At 38.5% G+C, this 10,710-nt stretch overlaps 1 protein-coding gene across 1 annotated transcript in view; it reads right to left on the minus strand.

The window, feature by feature from the left end:
• The window catches only part of TMEM163 (transmembrane protein 163), a 205,239-nt gene that overhangs the window by 93,529 nt on the left and 101,000 nt on the right, over positions 1-10,710 (minus strand). The window lies entirely within an intron of this gene.

Consider the following 10,710-nt stretch of genomic DNA (forward strand, 5'->3'; position numbering starts at 1 on the left):
AATGTGTATATATATATGTGTGTGTGTATATATATATATATATATATATAGAGAGAGAGAGAGAGAGAGAGAGAGAGAGAGAGAGAGAGAGAAGAAATAACACTAAATAAGACTTCAAAGACTTGACTTAAAGAAATGATGCTGAATAAATATTTACTCACCTGAGCTAATTAATCATTAGAAAACCATTATCATTATCACTCAGAGAATAAAAGTAAACATAGCAGAATAAAGGCCTTTTCTCTCCCTCCCTACCACTCTCCTCTATAAAACCCACCAAAGCAACAAGGAACTAGGAAAACCAGAGAAGAAATATAATTATCAAAGAAACTAGGAAAAGGCAAACCTCAAACTCCAAGTTTTAAAGAATATATACCAAATACATAAAATTTACATTACACTGAGGGAAGATGCTGAGACCTAATAACATACCTCAATCAAATCTTATGCAGAGCTCAGATGGTACGATCATCAAGATCCCAAATAATTACCATATACATGCAATACTAAGCTGGGTAGTGAGCTAGCACACACTAGAGAGCAAGGGAGGTGAAACCAAAGGAGTATTTGCTCAGACTGCCACCAGTGTAAGAAACGGGAAGTTAGAAAACCAAAGGCATTTTCAACGAGAGGAGTAGAGGTTGCACTGTCAGGCACGCAGTCTTCTCTTGCTCACAGGCAGAGACACATGACCCAACATAGACTATCAAGTTCAGATATAAAGCAATGTGAGCAAAGATACTCAAAAAGCTGCATGCTGCTTCCTTCCATGCCCCAGCTCTCCATAAAGACCCAATTATTAGAACAGTGAGGTAGTGGAAAACTGACAGAACCAGGGAACCAAAAAGAATTAATAAGTCAATTCAGAATACATTAGGCCACCACATACTAAGTCAATACACAAATACCAATTATTTCTATCTTAGCTACAATTTATTTATTTTCAACAATAAGAAAATGCAATTTTAAAGACACTATTTTTAACAGCAGAAAAATCAAATATCTAGGAATAAACTACTGAAAAATGTGTAAGACCTCTACATAGAAAAATAACAAAACATTACTGAGAGAAATTAAAGAAGGCTGCACATATGGAGAGATATACCATGTTCATGGATTAGAAGACTCGATATTAGCAATCAAAATTCTATCAATTTTTTGTGAGAGAATTAAACTTTAATTCTAAAGTTTAAGTGGAAAGTGAAGAGTCAAGAACAGCCAAGACAATACTGGACAATGACACTCGGTCACAACTAAGTATCAAGATTTATTTCAAAGCTACAGTAGTTCAGATAGAATAGTCTTGGCACAAGGATAAACAAAAAGACCACAGAACAAAAGAAGATCCACATATTTGGGGTCACTTGGTTTATAACAAAGGTACAGCTGAAGTAAACTGGGGGGGAAGATCTTTTCAATAAATAGTCCTGAGCCACCGACCCTACCTCACACCAGACACACACATAAAAAAACAATTGTAGATGAGCTGTAGGTATATAGACATGCTAAGTACAACATAACACAGGAGATATCTGAAATACGATGTGGGAGAATAGTTTCATAATCTTGGTAGAAGAAAAAGATTTCTTAAACAGGACACAAATGCATTCATCCAAAAAGAAATATCAGTAAATTAGACTACATTACAAGACCCCATTAAAAAAGCAAAACATTAAGCCGAAGAGTGGGAGAAGATATTTGCAGTACTTAACAACTACTGGCAGATTATATCCAGAATATATAAAGAAGTCTTACAAATTAGTAAGAAAGAGGAAAACAACCCAATAGAAAAATGAGCAAAAGATTTAACAAGCTCATGAAAGATGATACAGAAATGACTGACAAACATAAGAAAATATGCTTAATTCCATTAGTAACCAGGAAAAAGAAAACTTAAACCACAAAGAGGTACCATTACACAAGAAAAAAGCCTGACCATTTCAGGATGCAGTCCAAGTGGAACTCTTAAAAACTGATGGAAGTGTAAATTGGTACAAAAACTTTAGAAAACTGGTTGACAGAATCTATAAAAACTAACCATACTCTCCGACCCAGCTATTCCATTCCTTGATATATACCCAAAAGAAATGCATACATGTAGATAACAAAAGATGTTCACAGCAGCAGTGTCCATAATTATCAAAACTGGAAATACAAATGTTCAACAGTAGAATGGATAAATTGGTAGTATAGTCATCCAATGGAATACTATACAATGATGACAGTAAATAAATTGTAGCTACCTAAAACTATATGTATGAATCTCAACAAATAATGATAGGAGGAAAAAAGGCAAGAACAAAAGCATTCATTGAACAAATTATTTATGATTCTGTTTGTACAACATTCAAAAAACAGACAAAGCAATGTATGGTAACTGAATTCAGGGTAGTCGTGGTTACCTCTGGGTCAGGGAGTAGTGACTAGAAGGGGGCAGGAGAAGGGCTTCTCAGGTGAAAAGATGAGTGTGAGCGGTGGTTACATAGGTGTGTTCATTTTGTGAGAATTCATCAAACTGCATAGCTTGGATCTTTACATTTTTCTGTATGTTATACTTTTTTAAAATACAAATCGTGTTTTTAAAAGTTCAAAAACCTAAAAGGTAAGTAAAGAAAGGACAGGAAGAAGAAAGGACAGGACAGAAAAAATCTAAAACAGCCAACAAACATATGACAGCAAAATTGAATAAAAGAAAATATAAGTCCCATTTCACCTATTAGAATGGCAAAAATAAAAGATTTTTTTAAATGTCGAGTGCTGGAGAAGGTATGGGGATAGAAATCCTCTCCTTCAATGTCAGTGGGAAAATCTCTTTGAAGGGAAACTTGGAAATGGTTAGCAAAATGTAAGATACACATTCACTGAACCTAGCAGTTCTACTTTGAGAAATGTATTCTATGTTTGTACCAGCACAGGTGCAAAAAGAATACATACAAAACTTTATAACAGATGTGTAAAAACAAAATATTAATCACTCAGGCATCCATTGATAACGAAGCGATTTAATAAATTATCATGCATTCATACTGAGATAATATTATCAAGCTCTTGAAAAAGATTTGTAATGCTGCAAAATATAGTGAGTGAATAAAGCAAGGTAATTAACAGAGTGATTATTAAAAGTTATGTGTATGTACATTGTGCAAATAAAAACATATATGTGAAAAAATTTCAGAGAAATTATACAAAAATGGTCGATGATAATTACCTCAGAAAGGAACTAGGAGTGTGGGGTTGAAAGGATGCTCCATTTTACTGCATATCTTTTTGTATGCTCTGGCTGTCTTACTCTGTGTATGTACCTGCATGTCTCTACTTGGTGAAGACAGAGGTTCATGCACCATAACCAAGTAAAGAAGCCTAATCACTTTTGATATGGCCCCTGCAAATCAGTTACTAAGTAGTTGCTTGCCATCATAAACTTAAACTGGAAATGACCAAAAAGGGCTTGTGTAAATGGAGATTTAAGTTGCCAACATTATAGACTACCTGGGCCTATTCTCCAGTGTAAAGTCAAATTGATTCACTATTTTTCAATATACAGAAAATAAAATTAAAATAAAGAGTCAGAGATTTCCCAAAATTAAAGCCCCCAAGTTAGCACCTTTCTCCATTTGTAATAAAATGTTTACTTCCTAGTTGAAGATGATGAAGAGGAGGAACAAATACAAATATTCTCAATGCTAAAACTGTCCTGGACAGAGAACATATTTTATAGCTAAAAAGGTAAGGTCTCCATTTGCTACACTGCCTCCTCTGTTAAGGGGCTGAAAACTTATATATTCTCTTTATTAAAGGTTGGCATCATATCTGAGGTAAGTTAATTACATAACCTTAGCATTCTTACCACTTTAATAAAAAATAGACCCTACTAAGATTTAGAATAGAATAAGGTAATTTACTCAACAAATGATTCACTTTATTTGAAAGCTTGTGTTAACTGATGTATTTTGCGGTGCCTCAAGGTCTATTATGTTTCAATAACATATCACCAGCTTTTATTAACCTTGAGCATGAGTCACTATAGCCTTCAAAAAGGTAGAAACAAGAATAAGGGAAAGAAATCCTAAGTCGAGTTTCTAAGTCAACAAAGACATTAGCGGTACACACTGCCCCGTGAACATTCTAAAGTGAGAAGAATACAACAGCAAAGAAAAGACATCATCATATCCTTCATATGATCAATACAACTTCAGAAGAGAAGCCTGGGGATCAGTCACAAGAATAAATAAAATCCTCCAAAGAGAAATTATAGGCATTCCATGATGTCGCTAAGCCAAAGACCCATAGTGCAGCTGATAACCCTGATACAAATAACCTAGACTAAGCTATGATAGGATTTTATAGATGGACTGCTGTGTTTGGGACATTTCTACATGAACTGGGACAGTCTTCCAGAGATATTGAGCTATAAATCAAAGATGAATCAGTGTTGATGCCCCAAAAGAAAATAAAAATAAGGAGTCCTGGTTTTTCTTGATCTTAGAACAATAATTCTTACCTGATAGGATCAGTTTTACTTCCACTCAGTGCTGATAAATAAGTCATAACTAGGTATCAGGACAGTGAATTAAACATTTCCAAACTCTCAGATTCACAGGAGGACTTCTTCAAACAATAAGCTCCCCTCAAATTATAAATAGCCTGTTTTAAAAATCCAATTATATCCAATTCAACAATATAGAAGGATACACTGATATATAAACACACACACACACACATACACACACACTGCTAATAGGATAATGGCTGAAATAGTACTACCCAGTGTTGACCCTGAGAAGAATATACCTGCCCAAAAGAACTCCTCTTGGTTAACTGGGCTCAAATTCATAACCAGAGTCTAGCAGCCACTGTTTACAGGGGTCCCTCATACATGCTGCATTTCAGGGAAAACTCACAGGCTGGACTGCCAAGCCTCCTGCACTGTGCTTCTGCTATCTGAGTCAACCCTTATAAGAGAGCTCCTAGGATTGAAACGACCAATTAAACTGAGACTTTCTCCATCCAACTGGAGCTGTTCAGCTACATCCTCATTTGCATCATTACCAAATAGAGTGGCTCCATTCTGATCAATTAGGACAGTGCTATTTGGACCAATCAAACCGTGAGAATTCGGAGTCCTCATTTACATAGAAAAGGGCCAATCAGGGATGGGGAGGGGATACTCTTCTCTATATAAGCCAGTTTTACTTCTGCCCCAACAGGCGTACTTTCGGTTTCCACCAAAGACTGTGTGTTTCCCCAGCTGGAGATGCCAGTCAGGCAGAGCTGTAACAGCAGAAGTATCTCACAATTCAGCTGTTTCAGCCAAGTTGTTTCCACTGAATGAAGTTTCCCTTTTCATCACACCTCAAACTGGGGACTCCTGCTGGTGTTGAGTTGGTGGTGACAACCTTCGGTTGACACTAGTTACTGATTCACTTTGCACTGACCCTTTCTCACTTGTATTTATTTTCTTACAATCGAAAGCACACATCTAATGGCCAACAAGACTATGGTTTGACCAAAGAACAGGGGTATTTATGCCAACTTACCCCACTTGCCTCCACTATGACTTTTTCTCAATACCAAGCTAAAGGAGGAGGGTGGAAAGTCTAAGGTACTGAAATAATTTTTACTCAGCAAAAAAAAATAACCCAAAGTATTCTACTTTATAGATTTTCAGAGTTTTAGAGTACTTATGTGCCCTTAAGACCAAACCCAGTCTCAGTGATCCACCAGAAGGGCTCATAGGAATGAGCATATAGTTCTATCCTTGGCTAAGATTTATTACAGCAAAAGGATACAAAGCCAAATAAACAAAAGGAAAAGGTGCATGGAGCAAAATACAGAGGTGATGAGGTACAAGCCTCCAAGAGTCTTCTCCCAGGGAAGGCATGAAGGTTGTGCTTAATTCCTTTAGCAACAAGTTGTGACTACACAAAGTGTTGTCTACCAGGGAAGCTCATTAGAGACTCAGCACCCAGAGATTTTATCAGGGGCTCATCGCATAGGTATAGTAGTCCCCCCATTTATCCATGGTTTCGTTTCATCTTCTGCGGTTTCAATTACCTGTGGTCGACCACGGTCTGAAAATGCTTAATAGAAAATTCCAGAAATAAACAATTCATAAGTTTTAAATTGTACACCATTCTGAATAGTATGATGTAATCTCATGCCAACTCACATCCTGCCTCAGTAGATCTTTAAAAGTTCAATATCAGATTTTTTATGAAAAGTTCCAACAAACTGAATTTAAAAGAACCTATATGGTTAATTACTGTTCTTGATGCACCTATGTAAATAACAGGACAAGTTTACTGAAATTTGTTCAATATGCTCTAGTATATTGAAACGAGGCTTATTTTGCAAACAAACTAGTCTTAATTTGACTATCTTTGGTAAAACTGGGGGTGATTTGGGAGAGAAAAGTAACACACCTTTGTGGACATTAGATTCTAGTACTGTTCATTGTGTTTTGAGGTTTTGCTCCTATCTGTAAACTGGACTGGATCCCGAATTCTTCTAGTTTCTTCTAATATCTGGCTATGACGCTCTAAACTAACATTTCCAATTTTTCTCCCACCCTCTTAATTTAGAATCATTAACTGAACTGACCTAGTCTGATGAGATGGAGCAATCTGTTGAATCAACTTCTAAAATGTGAAACTTCTCAAGAAGTTTCAAAATGGGACTGAAGGGGTTCAGAACAGTCCTCCCAGGATGTCCTACTTTGACATGTGAATTATTTTGAGCTGAAGGCAATGTGGGCTCAAGGCAAACTTCTGCGCATCCCCTCTTAACTGGCTAAAAGAATTTAAATTAAGGGCCTTGCCAACAATAAGAGTTAGTACCAGAGATGACTTGTTATGACCTATATATAGGGCAGGGCAAACATCTAATTACTGAACATCTGCTCATCCTATCATTCTGTGAATTACTCTACTCTTCTCTAAAACCTCAGGCCTCTTACCTCATTCCTCATTTCAGGATGTCACATATACCTCATTTTACCTTTTAGTCTCTGAACCTCTCATGTATGTGGGTTTTCCGTCCTTATGCATATAATTAAATTTGGTTATCGTCTCCTGTTAATCTGTCACATGCTGGTTTAATTATTAGGCCAGGTGAATGAACCTAGAAGGATAGAGGAAAAATTTTTCTCCCCAACACAGGCATCCACTGGGAGTCTTGGAACGTATCCCCTGTGGATAAGGAGGGGATACGTTCAGTGTGTACCAAAATTCCAGACTCCAAGAAGGCAAGCAGGTGTTCAGCATAAATTAAATTGTTTATACGGCAGTTTAGGCTCAGTGAGCCACTCTAACCATTGAGAGAAAGTTGAATATCAGTGTAGAGAACTGTTTACTAGCCAAGTTCCCACCTGCCGGGGCACACCTGCTAGGTTAACCTTTTCTGCACAAAACCAAGCTTAATTCTTCACATTTAAGTGAGAACTGAGCCCTGAAACATAAAGGAGCTTGCCAAAAATCACATAGCGAAGCTAAAACTAGAACCCAGTTTCAGAGAGAGAGAAAGATACAGGCATCCAGTTTCGCAGAAAGAGGAAGATAGTCACCCCCACCCTCAACCTCCGGACACACACACACATTTTCCAAAGAAGTTCGCTTCAGAGCAAAGACTACAAATGAGAAAGATTCAAAAACAGCTTTGATTCTCAGTCCACAAATTCTCCATGGCAACATTAATTATATCCATCACTTCAAAGTTTCACTGATGGAATAAATATAATTTTTAATATCCTACCATGATCCTTCCTCTTAGAAAAATACCTCTTCAACTCAATTTAATTATAATTGAAAATACCAAGCTCATTTTCACTTTAATTAAAACCATCTATTTTAACTTAGAGCTGGAAGAGTCCTTAGAGATGGTCTATCTAGTCCAAAATCTTTATTTAACAGAAAATGCACTGGCGTTCAGAAAGGAAAGCAACTTGACTGAGGCCTCATCATCAATGTGTTTAAAAGCCAGGGTGAGAATCCTCCTTTTTGACTTTAGGTCACACCTCCTTCTAGTGTAACTTGCTGTCCCACCAGCCCAGGCTCAGAGCTCAGAAGACCATACATATACTTATTAGAGGCCCTTAAGTACATAAAGATTTGAAATGAATTCCTCTTCGTGACCTGTGCAAGGAAGGCTGTACAGCCCTGCAAAGAGCCAATATTCCTCAAATTAGAAAGCAAGTAAAAATTATTATTGCACTGGAGATTTTATGTGACATTTCAATGCTGTATGTATGCATCCCCTTTTAAATATTTGGTTGCCCAGTATACAGTGCTGAATCTGCAAAGATTCGACATGCCCCAGACATCCATGCCCCACAAACAAAGCCACTAGATTGACCACCAAGAGGACTTACATGCCCTGTCTAGCTCCTGAGCAAGCCGTGCCTGTGTAGATGAAAGCACTTAATGGGCTTATTTACATGGCCAGGGGAAACACAGATTCAGGCTTCCCAGCATGTTACCACACAGAGAGCCACAAAGGCACATTTTTCTACAAAACAGATTCTCATAGTGTGTCATCTAGCAACTGGAAAAATTCCAAATGATAAGAATCCCTCCATATTCTACTGTGAAATACATGTTAAAAAAAAAAAAAACTGACAAATAGAAGGGACTCAGTCTAGAAAGTGATATTCAAGGTGCATCAGCAAAGTATAAACCCAATGCTTCTCAACTAGGGGCACTTTTGCCCTCCTCTCCTCAGGGTACATCTGGCAACCTCTGGAGACATTGTTAGACAGTTGTTGTAACAGCTGGGGAGGGGGGATATTACTGGCATCTTGTGAGTAGAGGCCAGAGATGCTGTTAAACACCCTACAGTGCGCAGGCCAGCCCCTGACCATGAAAATTATCTATCCCAAAGTAATGACAGAACCAAAATTGAGAAATCCTGCTCTAAAGAGATAAAGGCCAACTCGTAGTTCTTGATAGTATGCAGTTAGATTGATTCTGAGAATTCTATGCTGTTCTAGTTAAGTATGATGATATATAAAGAAAAATTAAATTGAAACATTAAAAACACTATTCGATTAACCAAAGGATTCTGGTTGCCATTCAATTTTAGCTAGAGTTTTAGTTTGTTTATTTCACTGCTTTAAGGTATATGCCCTTTCATCCCTCACAACTTCAAATGTCTTTAGGCTGGAATTTGGTCATTATGCTTGAGATGCCAGTTGCAGCTCTGCCTCCATTATTAGAGCCCAGAGTTAAGGGACCTCAGGTGAACTTGGAGAGGGACCCACAGCACAGAGCTTGCCCAGGCAGCCATCATCTGTTATGCGGCCTGCTTGCCAACGATTCCAGCTACCACCCAGCAGTTTGTTTTTAATTGTTTCTAAGGTTTTCGAGTAAAATTTTCTAAACCACTATGAAAACACTGGTAAATGAAGACAGCAATTAGGAATAAGAAATTAAACCTATACTGCCAAACAGAAGCAAGAAATCCTGGTAACTCAGGAGACAGAGAAGGTGACTAAAATAAAAATAAGTAAGATCTGCAGATTGTGTGTTTATAGGGAGAAAAAAAATGACCAAGCATTAAGAAAGTAAAACAGTGCTAGGGCACAGACTATACCAAAGATCTAAAAAGGTGTGTTCAAAGGTCGCCTCCAAAATTTTTTAGTACTTGTCAAGGTCTTTTGGTGTTCTTCAAATTTGCACCAAGAAAACACCACTTGGATTTAGAAATTAGCTGAAGACCAAATAGGAGGGTAAACTCATTAACAGAAGCCTCTGTGCTTGCAGGTTTCCCAGCTGCAAGACCAGAAAATATTGCATGAGGGCTCGGCTTGATGCAAAGCCCCGCATACAGCTGTACGGCTATCCACCGTCCAAAGGCTTCAAAAGTGAGGGCTGAAACGCAGGCCAGTGGGCTAGCTAAGCTGAGCACGCCAGTGTGGGGGCTGCATCCACACTCAGGAAAGATGCCTTAACAGTGATTAGGCCACATGGTGAAGAGAGAGGAAGGAACCATTTGCCAACAAGACCAGCCCAGGCACATGGGGCTCTGGGGAGAAAGAAGGCAGGTATGGATCTTAAGCACGCAGAATGGGAGGCCAGGAGGGGAGGGGAGAGTCATTACCTCCTTGGCCTGTGGATTTTTCTTCAGCATAACTTGAGGGAGAAGAATCAAGAGGCGGGAAATGATCATAAAGCACAAGTAGTAATACCTGGGGATAACTTTATAAAGATGCTTGGCCTTGATTTTTCGTCTACAAAATGGGTCCCAGTTAAGCAGTTTCGAAACATCTGTCTGAACCATGGTAAGACCCATCGCTGCCTCTGTTCATCCAGGAGCCGAGGCTGAGAACTGCTCGCTGTGTTGTCAGACAATTCCCTGGGGTAATCCCTTCATTTCGGCTCCACACACTTTTCCTGAGGCCCATCATGTGTGCAGGGTTGCAGGTACATGAGTGAAGAAAACAATCCCTTCCCTTCAGCTGTTGGTCTAGTTGGAGAGACACACACAGATGAACACACACACAGAATTCTCAGGATTTTTCCTAGCTCCACACCATTGCTGTGTGTCATTCTGTGAGATAGGTTTTATTTGTGGCCCCACCACAGGGGCCACAGCCCAGACCCTCAGAAGGCAGGATGAACTTGTGCAGCAGTACAGTGTGTCCAGTTTGGTGGGATAGAACACAAAGGATTTCACACACGAGCCCAGTTCTGTTTCAAGTTAGGCAGGAGTTCAGCA

Source organism: Pteropus alecto, unplaced genomic scaffold (genome assembly GCF_000325575.1).
Source record: "Pteropus alecto unplaced genomic scaffold, ASM32557v1 scaffold3, whole genome shotgun sequence".
In the NCBI taxonomy this organism is placed as follows: Eukaryota; Metazoa; Chordata; class Mammalia; order Chiroptera; family Pteropodidae; genus Pteropus; species Pteropus alecto.